Source organism: Felis catus, chromosome A1, assembly GCF_018350175.1.
Source record: "Felis catus isolate Fca126 chromosome A1, F.catus_Fca126_mat1.0, whole genome shotgun sequence".
NCBI classification, from domain to species: Eukaryota; Metazoa; Chordata; class Mammalia; order Carnivora; family Felidae; genus Felis; species Felis catus.
Genome location: NC_058368.1, coordinates 126,918,524 through 126,932,300, shown reverse-complemented (window position 1 = coordinate 126,932,300; position 13,777 = coordinate 126,918,524). Strand labels below are relative to the sequence as shown.

At 38.5% G+C, this 13,777-nt stretch overlaps 1 protein-coding gene and 1 long non-coding RNA gene across 15 annotated transcripts in view; one reads left to right on the top strand and one right to left on the bottom strand.

Moving 5' to 3' along the window:
* PDE4D (phosphodiesterase 4D) overlaps positions 1-13,777 on the top strand; it is a 1,455,129-nt gene that overhangs the window by 1,385,083 nt on the left and 56,269 nt on the right. The gene's annotated exons all lie outside the window — the stretch shown is intronic.
* LOC109501482 lies at positions 6,305-12,741 on the bottom strand. Its single transcript, XR_006586997.1, has 5 exons — positions 11,929-12,741; positions 10,105-10,154; positions 8,647-8,807; positions 7,921-8,114; positions 6,305-6,441 (listed from the first exon to the last, which is right to left on the bottom strand). It is a non-coding gene; the product is annotated as an uncharacterized LOC109501482 (long non-coding RNA).

Genomic DNA, 13,777 nt, shown 5'->3' with positions numbered 1-13,777 from the left:
GGTCTATAACCTCATGGAGCTTACACATAAACTGTTTTGCCTTAAAATATTGTACCATCAGAGGTATTTGTGCCCTGACCGTATGACCACAGTATGTCATTCTATAAACCTTTCAGACATGACTTGGATCTGCAAGAGTTTAGTTTTAAAGCTGCTGGATTTGCAGGAAGAGAGAACATTGGCTTTAAATGATAGATCACAGAATTTTGAAAAGACCCTCCAGATTTTAATGATTTAACAAGAGCAATGTGCTCAAAGACTATTGAGTCAGAAAAAAAATATGTAAATATCCATGTATTCAAGGGTATAAACGAGTGGGAGAGGGGGCCAAAGGAGAAGCTCCCCAAAATGACAGTATTCTTCTTCATGGCAGCGAAACCATTTTTTAGTCATGGCTTCCAGGCTAGAGTGACTTTCAAATCTGGCTGGAAAGACAAATATCTAAACCCCAAGGGAAACTCTAGGGTGGTTCTTATAGATTTTGTTTGATGTATTTTCTATAAATCATTTTGAGGTAGTGCTGGAGCAAGCTCTTAACTAGCAGTGTATTATTGTACAATATCTTTGAATTATGGTAAGCTGGAAACCAGTCATCTAATATCTAAATTTTAGCCTTTCCTAGATGAACACACTTTATTAACAAGACTAAGATAGAGTCTTAGGTCATAGGTGAATAAGAGTGTTGTTACTGGTGTTCGTATTAGTTGGGATAGTGTTTGGCACAAATACAGATTTAAAATACAAGTGGCTTAAACAAGATAAATGTTCATTTCTCTCTATCATGTTAAAATCTGAAAGTAAGCTGACTAGAGCTAATGTGGCAACACTGTTCCACAAAGACTTCAAGGACACATGTGCCTTTCCTTTTGATGCTGTTAGATGTGACCTGTATGCCTGAATGTAACTCATGGTCCAATATGGCTGCTCTAGCTCCAGCCATCAGTTTCTTATTCTAGCCAATAGGAAAGAGAAAAGAAAGAAAAAGAAAAGATATATGACAGATATCTTTCAATGTAAGCTCCTGAAACTTCCACATAACACGTCTACTTCCAACCCATTTATCAGAACTAACTTTTGTGGTAACATCTGGCTACATAGGAGTCTGAGAATGTTCTCAGTTTTAAGCAGTCATATGCTTAGGTAAAACTAGAATTCTAATAGAACTGATGAAGAAAAGCATCAATGTTAGGGGACAGCTAGCAGTCTCTGCCATTGTGTTGCCTATAATAATGCTGCATGTGTTTTAAACAATGTCAGTCTGCAACACTGTATTTGCAATTTCTTTCATAGTATAATCTTTCACAGTATGAGCTTAGTAGCTACAGTGTCCGGGAAACTTGTATTGAGTTCTGCTAGAATATTTTACCTGCTCTGGATAAGAGCCTCAAGATTAAATGTGTTAGACTACTGACTAATTATTTTTCATAGTACGTGGCAATTGACTCCCTCCCTCAAACTTGCACGTCCACATGGACTTGGGGAAAGGAGAAGCTAGTAGCACAAAGTACAAGTCGTTTGAGTTCTTAAAACTGTTTGATGCTCTTCATGTTCTTACCAACTCATACCCTCATCTAAATTTGAATTATAGGTACATTTAGAACTTACAGGACAGAGAATCCTAAAGTCTCACATGAGAATTACTTTGCTTGTTCAAACAAGATTGCGTCCCAACTAGCATGCCAAAATTTGATAGCTACAAATAGGGAATTCTGAAAGGAGAGGGACACAAGAGGTAATTTCTTTTAAATCTACTGCAGTATCGTGGTTTAAGGTAGACAATGGTTACCATTTTGCTGACACGAGGCAGACATGTCACTAAATAGGGAAATGAGCAATCACAGAGCTAATTTAATTTCCACTGGGGTTTATGGAAGCACCAAAACATGATGTAGCCAAATGTCCCTAAAAGTATGAAGTAATAAAATTTGTTCCATCATTATAAGAAATTAAAGCCAAGCACAATTGCATCCAATTAGTGAAAAAAAAACCAAAAACCTGTTAAAGTGCCATTGTTATTTACTGAATGAATTGAGCTTTCGGATTACCTTGACCAGCTGCATTTTAATTTTTGTCTGTCCCTTTCTTCCAAATCCCATTAGAGGGCTTTAACTGATTTTGACAAAATAACCTATGTTATTAAGGGGCAGTATAACCTGAGAAGCTTAAGTTTAATTTCTAGATTAGAATTTTCAAATGGGCATGTCTTCTAGATTTCAGTAAATGTGGGGTTGTCATTATTAGGAATCCTTTGTTTCTTAGTGTTTCTTAGTGTTTGTCAAAGGTCTACCTAAGATGAAAGGAAAGACTTGAATTTTGAGAATGATTTTTGTTGCTGTTGTTCCACTGAGAGTGTCTCTCTCAGTAGATAGAGGTGTCCGTTCTTTCGGGGGCAGTTCCAAAGCTCCTGAATGCAGTGATTGACAGAGCCACCTCCATAGAGGAAAGCTTTGGGCAGGCATAGTGCTCAGACTTCCAGGGCAGGTAGAGCTGGATGGCTAAATGATGTGTGATGGACTGTCCCAAAAGTAGTGTCCATATGATTTAGCATCCAAACCAGAACACTTTTTAGAGTGAAAGGCAGTGCTATTCATAACTACCCTTGAATAACAGATTTAAACCTACTAAATTCTAGGCCAGTTGCGATGTATGGACCCCCTACCCATAAGGAACAGATATCTAAGCAAATAAATGTATTAGTATATTTAGGTACCTGGAGAATAAATAGTCCTATAGGTTGCTAGGAGGGGAAAAATGGAGATTTGGGTCAGTCTGCCAGTGATTTCTGTCCCCCGAACAAAAGGTCCCGTGATCGTGTAATAGGCAATGAGGTTTCCAAGCCCCTCTACCACGTTAATATTCCTCTAGCAATCTAGTTATTGATTCTCAGATGTGTTGGAAAGTCTGGAAACGTTACAAAAAGTAGTCTTATAATAAAGGGAATGTTCCATGCTTTTTCAGTTAAATTCAAAAAACATTTACTGGATACCTTGTATGTGACAGCCAATGTCCAGCACCAGAGATTGAAAAATGAATTTGATATGGTTCCAACCCTGGAGAAAATCAGTCTACTAGTAAACAAATCATTGTGCTAACCTGTTTAGTGATTTAATTACTTGAAGAGTGAAACTTATAATTGGGCTTTCATGCATCACATATGATATTTGCCAGTCTCTATCTTTAGAGGGAACTCCTGCTGGGTGGTAACCTGGATTTTCCCAGTCCCCAACTAACATGAGATATGATGGCAAAGTAAACAGGGTGATCAGGCTGTTTTAGTGATTTTTTTTTAAACTCAGGGGTCCTTGTTTTCCAGTCTGCTAATTATATATTTTTTCCAACCAGAAAGTCCTTCCCTACCAGCTGAGCTGTTCAGACCAAATCAGCAAAGACAAGCTACCAGAGATTTAGGGCGTCTGGGTTAAAAAGTATGTTTGTTTAATTAGGTAAATAACTTGAGAGTACTTTCCAGAATTACTGTTCTTGATCACATTAATAAATGCTGGGGAGACCATCAGTCAGTCAGTGGATAAGAGAAGCTGGAAGAAGAGTGAAGCATTGGAGTGAGCTGGAAATCATTCAAAAAGTCCTAATACACTCTATGTGCCTGCATATAAAATTCATCATCATCATTGTTTTTTGGGGCACTTACTGTTTCTCAAGCACTGCTTTACATTCATAATCCTATTTAATCTTCAAAATCACTGTATGATGTGGGTACTGCTTTCTCCATTTACAAATCAGAGAACAGGCTTAGGTAAGTTAATGAGCTTGTATGAGGGTCTCAGGTTAGTCTGTGGCAAAGCTTAGGTTTGGAAACAAGGACTACCTCACCCCGAAAACTATTCTCCTGGATTTTCAATCCTTGTAAGGTCCCTCTCTGTACCAGAATAAGTCAGCATATTGTCCATTCAGGGAGTAAAAAGAGCAAGGACCTGGTGGCCTTGTTTCTAAATAAAGGAATGGGTGGGGATAGAGCTGGAGCAGGGGCTTTCTGCCGGCAGAACCCGCACCTTCCTCTAGGACCTCACCACACAGGCTAAATTCAAGGGCCAATCTCACTCAACCTGAAGGAAAATTAATTTAGCGATGGTTACTTGGCTAGATGAATTCATTTCTAAATGTTCATTCCCCACAAAGAGATCACGACTCTGGGGCCATGGAGGCCTGCTCCTGTGGAGGAGGACGAGGACAAGGAAGCAGGCAGAGGCAGCAGCAAGTGAGGAATTCAAGCTATAAAATACAATCAAGTTCTTAAGGTACTGGGTTTTCTTCACCCACTTATCAGGCAGCCCCAGTTTTTCTCTTCTCCCTCCCACAGTTGCCTCTTTAATTATATTTTTTTGAATAAACATTATCATCTTGATGTTCCAGCTTACAGTTGGCTGAGTTTCTACACTGTCAGAGACTTGGGGCCTATTCTTTCCTTTTGCTGCAGTGGTTGTAGCTCCCTATGTCCCTTTTCCCCTCATTCCTAGGCTTCCCCTGGAGAATTTGAAGAGTTAGAAAAGGAAAAGACTCTTTTGTGCATGGTGTGCCTGAGGTCTTATGCCGTGAGCTGGTTCTTGCCCCATCTGAGCCACCAGATCCACTCTTCTGTTGTTGACACACTGTTCTCTAAAGTCCCAGCCAAGTTTGCAACCTCTGACCATGAGTTAGCAGGTAGAGCAGAGCATGGGCAGCCTCTAGGGGAGGCCTGGCTGGATCCTCTAAGTTTTCTTGACCTTCTGCATGCTTCTGCTGTTACATACATGCATTTCTTTTGAAATCTCTGTGATTGTTCATTTGTCACTCACTACCTCTAAGTGGTAGGCTCCTTAAAGCCAGAGATCTGCATTCAGATCTGTAAGTTTAGTACCTCTTAGCCTACCAGATACCCCCAGCAGGTGTTCAACAAGTATTTGTCTACTGGTTGAATCAAACTAACATTTAACTATATCAGGATGAATCATGTAACAATCCCTAGTTTCCCAACTTTGTCTGTGGAAAGGACTCAGTCCAGGTGAAACCAAAACAAATAAAGTATGTGGTTTTCCTCCAACTCGGGAACCCATTGCCCTTAATCTCCTCCTGAGTACTGCCTTTCCCTGGATGATCTCAAGACTGACTTCCTCCACCAGAGAACTTCCTGTTATTCCTATGGAGAGTTTGTCGTCTGCTTCTTGCAGAGCTTCCTTTGAAGGAAACTTTGCATAAAGGACTTAGTCTGTGAAAGGTAGGAATTGAATAGATGGAAGGAAAATGGGAGGGCAGTATTGGACCAGCAAGCCACAAACATGACCAAATGTGAAGACATGGGACTCTTGCTGACAAAAGGTGGGTATGTGGGTGGGATCAGCCACAGGGGATGGCAAGGACAGGTGGGTCCAGTCAGATGGATTTTAGAGGAGTTCTCAAGAGGCTAACAAGTTTGAATGCTAGCCAATAGGGATTAAAAATCCAGGATACGGTCTTGCCTAAGGACAGATATTATTATACGAGAGGTGCTTTGGAAACATATGATTTTGTAGGAGGGGTTGACAAAGGAAAAAACCTCTACAAATGGAGGAAACAGATAGGTGTTCCAGGAATTTATTTGTAAGATACTAAGAACTAGAAAGGAAAATGAAGGCTAAGTGGAAAGATTTAATTTTCCTATTCATTTGCCAACGAAAGGGTTAGGATGCATGGCAGTCTTTGGGAAACAGTGCTCCCTGATTGGTTGGGTCTTTAGCAATTGTTAAGTCATTAGAGTCAGATGTTTTTGGTCAGGCCTAATTCCTCATAGCACATCTCATTGGGGTCCAGTTGGTCCACAGACAGCTGAGATTATTTGGGCCAGACCAGTTGTGAGTAACCATTGGAACCTGGAAAGGAATCTGCCTTTTGGCTCCAAATAGTCTTTTAACAACACCATATTAGCATCCTAGATTCCAGAAACGCTTCTTAACTTAATTTCTCTACCTTGAAATTATAATGTTCTTATGGGCTTGCCTAAAGTACTGCTCTCAGGAAGGTCTCTGTCACTTGTGCTAAGCACTGTCGATATTAGAAGTTGCAAACTGTCCACTAAGGTCCATAGACTTTTGTTTCGTCCTTAAGATGTTTAACTTTTTTTTTTAATTGTTGTCAAAATTTAAAAAACATAGATTTCGCATTAAAAAATTCAAATGCGGGATTCTTTTGAACAGTCTGAAGATCTGGCACCAGTTGGGCAGCATTCCCACATATGACCTCTGAAGTCTCCACCTGCTGCTCCGGAAGTCCCCACTCACCACATCATTCCTTCATTCACATGATGTGTCTGGCTCCCATAGTGAGTGATCCCTGTTTGTGTGTTCAACTGGTAAACCTTGGTGTGCTCCAGAAATTCACACATATTAGGAAAAATGCTTTACAAAGTATCTGCATATTAGATAGCTTGTACTTTAGAAATCCTGGTATTCCACAGACTTTTATTACAAACTGGGATGAAGAGAGAAGAGGGAAAGAAAACTTGTTTAAAAAAATACAAAGTCGCCAGAAGTCCATACTACAATAATTACTTTTAGTGGATCTCAAGCTTGTCTTAAGTCAAAAATCTTTTACTCACATTAATACTTTAATAGATCTCAAAGCAAAATTCCCACACATTAAATAAAAGAATTCTGGCTAGTAAATATGCCTCAGAGATAAATACATACATACACACAGATGTGTGTGTGTGCGTGTGTTGTGTACATGCTTGTGTGTATGTAGCCATTTAGTTTTTAAACAATGGGAATAAAATGCTATGCAATTATTTTTTTCTCTTATCAAGGAGATATCATTTAAGCATAAACCTGGAATACTCAAAATAAAAGTTGGAGTTACATGATCATGGATGGCAAGAAGTGTCCAGATTGCTATGGGATAATATATATTTTCAAAATCTAATCTTCAGAATAAAATAAAACATGAATAGCATGTTTTATTAATCTTGCTTAATAAAACGACTATAGTTTAAATTTCTTAAAGTAGAAGGTATAGTGAATACTAACTGGGTTAATTTTCAGAGCGATCCAGGTGCTGACTACTACTGTTATCAAAAATACGTACAGAATTGTTTTGATACCTTTGTATTTTAAGAAGAGACGGGCGGGGGAGATGCACTGCTGTTGAAAGCAGCTGTTATGTATTACATGTAAGTGACTTGATAAATATTTATAATTTTTTAAACAAATTATGCATTTAAGTTGAAATGAAACAAAAATGAGATAGGCAGATGGAAAAGTGATTTTAAAATTATAGTTAGTCTTAAAATTCAAATAAGATGTGGAAAATGGCCAGTGTTGGGGGGGTGACCTTTGGTAGGATGTATTTTGGGCCCTATTTTGCAAAAGAGAAAGCTGAGGTAGAGAAGTTAAATAATTCATCTAAATTTGCCACATGGTTGCTAAGTTGCAGAGCCAACCGAGGAACCTAGATCTCTGTCTCCAGTGTCATGCTACTTCTGTTGCCCATTACTGTCTGAGTAGGCCACTAAAATGAATACTTCTAGAACTCCCTGCTTACCACTATACATCTGGACTACTGGAATGGATTCTTAACCTCTGTCCTTTTCACTCTTTTATTTCATCCTCCTGGCCCACCAGTGCACTTATCCAATTCCCTCAATACCCATTAGCTCAAGGCCACGCATTAAAGTGTTCAACCCTATTTCCCTTCTCCTCCCTGGAAGGAGTCTACTCCATCCAGGCTATTGACCACCCACACATATAACTGTTATTCAGGCTTCACACATTTCTTTCTCCTGAAAAGAATGCCGGCTGATACCCTCCTCCCACAGCCATTCAAACCACAGACTTTGTCTAAGACCTACATCCAGGTTCACCTTCTTCCTGGAACCCTGCACGCTTAGCTACAGTACATCTCTCCCCACCCCCTCACCCCCCACCCTCAGCTCTGAACTACAGTAGCGCTTACATACTGAATGATTTCCACGCCACCTCACAGTTTCTCTAGGCAGCAGCTGGTCACGTGTCTGATTTTCTCAGCGGGATATTGTAAGTTCCTTCCCAGGTCCAGGCCGCTGAATCTTTCATGTTCTTGCATTTCACCGCCACCAGCACATCAGAGAGACTCAATAAATATCTATAGATTTTTTAACCGCTCTCTTTCTGGGGAAAAGAAAAAGACAAAAAAAGAAAGGAAGGAAAGGATGAAGATTACTCTCTGACCATTTCTCAACAGTACATAAAGCTCTGAGGAGGGGAAATTAGATGTCGAAAACATGACAGATTGCAAATACATGGAAGCCTACAAAAGGTATATATTGTGTTTATGTTTTTGGACTCATCTAATATGGTACAGAACAAACTTTCCCAAAGTATGCTTCAAAAGATGATAATGGTTGCATGACAAAAAAAACCTGTTTCAGGATCAAATAAGTTTAGGTAATATGTGTTAAATGACATTAAACAGGTTTCTTTGCTGTGGAACTTCTAGTTTTTGGTAGGTTCATGTCCATTACAAAGGACAGCAAAGAGGCTACAAATATAACATTTCCCAAACTTGTTTGATTACATAATTCTTTTGGTAAGAAGAAACTTATAAGAGTAATAATCAGTTGAACATTCTTTGGGAAATATTAGAATGAACTTCCCAGTAACCTCATAGTAAGTGGTGTTCTTTTATTAACCCGTGACTTACCTTATACATATTTTTTATACACAGTGATTTGACATGATTGGTGTGGTCTTATGAAGGCTATTCTAGATCGTAGATTCCTTGTTAATATTCAGCCCAGAACTGGTTAATGGTTGGGTGTTGATGGTAATGATAGGAAAAGTAATTGGTTAAGGATTGAGAACCTGTGAGAGAAGAAGAAACCTTTCATGTGTTAAATGCCTTATTGCAGATTAACTTATTTAAACAACCTCATATGGTGAGTCAGAATAATAATTACTATTGATTGAGTACCTACTATAAGTCAGATATGGCCCTTGGGATTTTTCATGCATTTTTAAATGCATTTCTCATAAAACTTCCCAACTTACTTATAAAGGTTTGGATATTTAAATGGCTAATTTAATATAACACAACTAGAACAATGGCAAAACCAGAATTCAAATTCTGGGTGACTCCAAAAGCCATGTTCTTTTTGATCTGTCATACTACCCCTGGTAGGGAACTCTATAGGTTATAGATTCTTGTACATGTGTAAAAAACTTTCCTATCCAAATCTAAATATCCCTAGATACTCTCATACACCTAGAAAACTAATTTCTTTTAATTAAGTTTGTGCATGGACCAAACTTATTTACAAGTAGGCAAGCCAAGTATTCCTAATGTGGTCCTGAGTTCTGAAACTTGCTCTGTATTATGCACACATTTAACAAATGCAGGTTTACCAGTAGGCCAACATGGCTTCTCACTCACATGTTCTCCTTATAGCACAAGTAGTGAGAACAAAAATTGGACATAATAAATTACCCTTCTGAGACTCTGTTTATAGCCTTAATGTTTAAAAGAGCCTACTGTTTCTTTGGACACATGTTGTGTAATTTTTTTTTCCTAGCCCTGACTTCAATTCCTTTAAACGAAATGAGTGACCCTTTGGCATTACTTCTCTTAGGTATTTCACAATGAGGGGAGTAAGGAAACAAAGAGGGCAGCAGAGGTACTGACTCTGAGTGAAAGATTCTTGATGAAAACAAGTATTTTCTCCTTCCTATTCAGATAGGAATTCTCAACCTGGAGTCCATGGTGACTTCAGGGAAGTCAGTGAATACTTTGAAAATAAAAAAGTTTGATCACACCGACTTGTGTCCAGTTTTCTAAGGAGGTTGGCATCAGATTCTCAAAGGTTTATTGAACTTCTGAAAAGGTTAAGAAGCACCGTGCCTTTTAAAGTACAAGAAATCAGGAGAACCTGGACGTCTCAGTCAGTTAAGTGTCCGACTTGGGCTCAGGTCACGATCTCACAGTTCATGGGTTCAGGCACCGCAATGAGCTCTGTGCTGACAGCTCAGAGTCTGAAGCCTGCTTCAGATTCTGTGTCTCCCTCTCGCTCTGCCCCCTTCCCCCACTCACACTCTTTCTCTCTTTCGCTCTCTCTCATAAATAAACATTAAAAAAATTTAAAGTGCAAGAAATCAAAAGATATACCTTCCACCAGTGTCTCCTTTATGGGCAATCATTTACAGAGGTCCTCTCTCCTTGTGAAACATCAGAACAAAGATCAGGAAATGAGGATGATGGAATGTGCAAGATAGAATAGTGAGCAAGGAATTAAGTAAAATTTTTACAGAAAATAAATATATCATATAATATAACTGGTCAATACAATATAAAGACTAAGAAGTGGTTCTTAAGACAGGAAAGTCATATTCTAAGGAAAACATAGAAACGAAAAACCAACAGTGTGTGTATGTGTGTGTGTGTATGTGTGCACGCACGTGTGCGTGTGTGTGGTACAGGGATGGGAAAGCAGATGGGAATGTGATGATGGAGATGAAACAGTGAAAACATAGAATAATCACATGGAGAGGGGATAGACAGTATTTAATTTTGTTATATGGAGAGACAAATATACATTTAAATGCGTCTGCTAGAAAGTAACATGAGCACTACAGATTGGCTAGACTTAGAATTAGCAAGAGTAAGTAGGAGATTCAGTATACCCCCAGTTTTAATTTACATTCTCCTGATCTTGGGAGGATGGCACATGACCTTTAGTTCATTCACCTGTTATCCCCAAGCTGTGTTCTGGTGTATTGATGGGTTCTTTCAAAATTTCTTTTGATTTTGTAAAGATCATTTTATGTATGTATTACCATATCTATCACTTTAAGTATCATATTAACATTGCTCTCCAGAAAGACACCATGGTGTACTTAAGCAAAGTTCTGGCAATGTTAGTTCCTGACATTCTTTACTTTTTTTTTAATTGTTTAACATTTGTTTATTTTTGAGAGACAGAGTACTAGTGAGGAGGGGGGGAGCAGAGAAAGGGGTATACAGAATCCAAAGCAGGCTCCAGGCTCTGAGCTGTCAGCACAGAGCCCAATGCGGGGCTCGAACTCATGGACCATGAGATCATGACCTGAGCCGAAGCTGGCCACTTAACCGACTGAGCCACCCAGGCACTCCCGTTCCTGACATTCTTTAAAAAGAGACAAGTAGGAGAGGTAGAAAGCAGTAGACTGAGCCTAAGAGATAGGTAGAGATGAATATATCTAGAGAGCCATACCCAGGAAACTATTACTGCTTGAATATTACTTGCAAAGAAATATTCTTTTGTCATAATACATGTGTACTTATTGGTTATTTACTCACAAATATTTATTGCGTGCCTGTAAATGTCAGGGAATGGTGTATTTAAATAGCTTTCTTTTATTCTCCAATAGCCTACATGCTATCTCCTTTCAGAATGCTTTCTACAATATAGTATGCTTAAATCATCTCCAATGTCAAAGTCTAGGTTTTCCTTGGATAAGGGACACACTCTTTTAGTCACCTTGTTTTTATAGACTCTAATAAAGTGCATGACACATAGTTGGTGCTAACCAAATGTTTGTTGAATTACTGCTGGTTGTAGAAGTCAATTGAAACCTAATATTGTGTTTATTTCATTATAAAAATTCTACTAGAGCCTTAGGTGGCATTAGAAAAAAAAAACAACAATAGATGGTAGGAAGACAAAGGAAAAAAAGAAACCTCACAAAACCATGTACATCTTCCCTTTGGAGTTTCTGGAAGTACTAAGTGAAATTTTATATATTTCATAAGATTTTAAAAAACTTCAAAACAAGAACTTGATGTCAGTAATACACTTGGCAATGAGAGCAGCTTGCCACTAGCAAGGCTCTGCTTAAACCTGTTACATGTATACATTGAAAGTGAATCCAATCCCTTCATGTATTTCCCATCAGATAAAGTGTATAGAAGGAAAAAAAAAAACAACGTAAGTCAGCAAAAGTTAGAGCTAACCTGGACAAATCTTCTACTGTAGCAAACTCAAGGAGTAACTCCCTTGAAGCAATACATGGTGAAATAGGAATCATTTTCCTCCAGTTCTACCTACTTTAGACACTATTAACTCCATCCTTAGGAACAAAGAGGGAATTTTGGTGGGAATTAGGATGGGAGAAGCTGGACCTGATTAGGAAGATACATGTATTTAAGTATTTGCTTTCTGAAGATATTTAGTGAAGTTTCTTTTTAACAAAAATCTGAATCAACTGTTAGTATTTATATTTATATTTTAATTAAATGTAAACAAATGGTACCCAAAGTGATTTTTTTTTGTACCTGTTCTCTTCATTTACACCGATAGGCCTGTCTAGGAATTATCACTAACTTACATGGACCTTTAATCATTCAACTATGGGCCATAAAAAAGAACCAATATCCACACAATTACACATCAGTTAGAATGGATCCTTTCATCTCAATAGTCAGCTTTGTTTTAAGTCGTGGAGAAGAGTAATTGGCTGAACGTTTCCCAAGAAAACCACCTCAGCCTCTAGCTAACTGCTGTGGCTCTGAGGCGATGACTTTTTTCCCCTTTTCAAAAGGAAGCTGCTGCTTCAGCATCTTCTCCGGGAGCCCCTGGCACTGTTTCAGGCCATGTGTCAGGGGAACCCTTGATTGCATCACAGTGACGGAAGCCTAGTGCTGGCCTGCAAGAATTGAGGACTGTTTGTTCACAGAAGAGCCTGAGCAGAAACACAGGTGTGACATAGTTCAAGGGTGGCTTGAAAAAACAAACAAAAAAAAAAACAACAAAAAACAAAAAACAAAAAACGAGCACTGCTGTAGGAGGGGACTTCCAAGAGCTCAAGCTATTTCTCTGTTGCTGTTTGATAGTCCTCTCCTAGCTTTCATGGGATTTAGCTAACAGTTGTTGCTTGGGCATTTTTCTCCTTGCAGTTCCTTGACTTAGCAAGATTTTGGATGGTTGAAAAAAAAACAAACTCTCATATAGTGTTTTCAAGTAGTGCCACACTGAATACTTTGGAGAGAAAGCATTTTATTAATGAATGCGGTGTATGTTCTTGGTAAAATCCAAAATTAAACTAGGTCACTGTTTTTGTCCTGCTAGCTGTCGATGACGTTTAGGTGTGTTGTTTGGTATGGTGACTCAATTTCCTGTAGGATAGCTGGCAAGTCCACAGTGAGGTTTTTTTAGTGGGGATGAAAAGGTCAGTCACTCGATGTCTTAGAACATTTGGGGTTAAAATTCCTAAAAGTCAAGATTTAATAATGATCCTTAAAAATTGTGGCTGGCCATATTGCCTATAAACCTAGGAATTCGGAAAAAGTAGTATTCTTAGCTCTATGCTAATATCAGCAATAATTCCTTATTTGAACAACAGTTTTATAGAACAAACTTCTTTGCTCTGTCAGTAATTATTTTCTTGGTTATTGGTAGGTAGTGACCACTCTCTAGATTTATACAATGCATGCAGAAGTGGGTAGAACTTAACATATACATGCGTACCACACTATTATTGTACCCAAATGCTGATTGTCAAAATGGCTAATTTTTGATATGAACATAAAGTAGATCTTCTGAAATAAGTTGTCCCTCTTGTTGCTATTCTGCCTTCTTAAGGTCAAGTCCCATATTTAAGTGTATGATGTCTTGAAGCATTGAAACTTGACTGAATTACTTTTCCCCCGTGATGATTAAAAAGTAAATACTGAAATATAATATGTGGCACCACATTCAGCTATGCCCAAGACCTGTATTTCTGAAAAGTTTGAGAAGTTGGTGAAGATGAGGAGAAGATTACTTACACTGGGAAGATCCCTTTGGGGCTCAGACTTTGAAAGA